Below are 1,779 nucleotides of genomic sequence, written 5' to 3' on the forward strand. Positions count from 1 at the left end.
TAAGCTAAAGTTTGACATTTTTCTTTGTCAGTTCTGGGGCTCCACTCTAGAGGAGCTCAGATGAATCTCTGAGAGAAGCACAGTATAGGTCTGGGTACTCTGCCAAGAATGAGGACCATGCCCTGTGGGCTGTTTTCAGTCTCAGAATGAAACAGATGATAATTTATGTTTGTCTGACTCGTCCAAAGTGCTTTGCTTCATCTCTCGGCTTGTTTGTTTATTATTCTTCAGAACCTGGCGGGGAAGCATACATTGAATCTGCTCCATGGCAACAGTGACCCTCTTATTTCAATGGAGCCCAGGCAATTGACATTACCACCATGTAGGAGGAGCCAGAAATTCAGGCTGAGTGCTCATGTTCATTTCAAAGGTGTTGGTGCTGGGAAGTGGGAGATTTTTCCAATGTTTGCTGTCACAAACCCTCAAAAAAATAATTTTTTTCTGTAAATATAATACTTCTTATAAGAAATAAGATTTTTAGGTTTAAAGGAAAGATTTATACTAAGACTAGTTTAAATCTACTTTATTCTATTTCAAATGCTCGTGCATATTCTAATAGGAAGTTCATTTAAACTTAAGAAATGTCTTTGTCAGAGGCCCTACACCATCCTCTCACGTTGACAAAGGCACACAGAGAGGGTCTGGGTACCGTTATCTGTTTTACAAGTGAACATGCACACTGGCACAGCCTGGGGTGTGGTCTGGACCACAGCACCCCAAGGAGGTCTAAAGAGTGTACAGTTCATGTTTGGTGTCTGCCCTGTCTTCACAATTTCTTATACTTCAAAGTTTCTCTTTGCTGTCTGTTCCCAGATCCCATCTTCATGTTGATCTCTGGCTGTCCAAAACCTTCACTTTGGCAACCACAAACATTGACTCTGACCTCTGAACTGACCTTCCTGAAAAGGCGGTTGTATGCCCATGGCTGCAAAAACCAACCAGCCTGGTCTGTTAAAAACAGTTTGGTGCCATGAAGATGCCAGGCACCATCTGGCAGGATGCTGTGGCCTCTCCCTAGCAACTGTTCCCACAGCTTGTCTCTGGTTACCTTGCCTGCTTCCCTAGTTACAGCCCTTCCATTCTTAGTGCACCTCTGACCAACCCCACTGATGTGAAGCTCCCCCCAACCCCCAGAAATCCTAGACCATCTTGTGCCGCAGATTACCAAGCTCAGAGTCTGTGAGTCAACCCCAGAGCTTGTACTTCAGCATTAAACAGTTGGATCAATCAGTCCAACAGAGCTCAGTCTTGAACCCATATGTGAAACTTCTGGAAGCCTTTAAAAGCTATTAATCCCCCAAATACCAGACCCTGAATTTATGATTTACTTATTCTAGGGTAAAGCAGCATTTTTAAAGCTATAAACCTGGTCCAAAGGACCTAAGTTTCAAATCCCTAAGCTAACCTAAGCAACTCACAATGTTGCAACCCCATCCAACATGCAAAAAACAATTCCTCACTCAGCAATGCTTCAGAAGCCACAAATATTTAAAAAAAAAAAGAAAACTTACAGCAAGTTACTTTAAACAACTAATTTATTTAGATTGTTTTCACTTTTCCAGTCCTCACTAAAACATATTTTATAATGAAATTTCACGAAAACAATTTTAATTAATTTTTCATCTTCCAGGAAAGCTCCAAGGAACTATACCAATGCCTTTGCATGTGGACTGTGTCTGTGTGGCTCCCCGATTGAATACTGTACTCCTTTAGAAATGATAGTTCTTTCACGCCTCCAAAGTACTGTGTAAAACCCCAAAATAGTCAGTTACATAAGAA

Source organism: Peromyscus maniculatus, chromosome 9 (genome assembly GCF_049852395.1).
Source record: "Peromyscus maniculatus bairdii isolate BWxNUB_F1_BW_parent chromosome 9, HU_Pman_BW_mat_3.1, whole genome shotgun sequence".
NCBI lineage: Eukaryota > Metazoa > Chordata > Mammalia > Rodentia > Cricetidae > Peromyscus > Peromyscus maniculatus.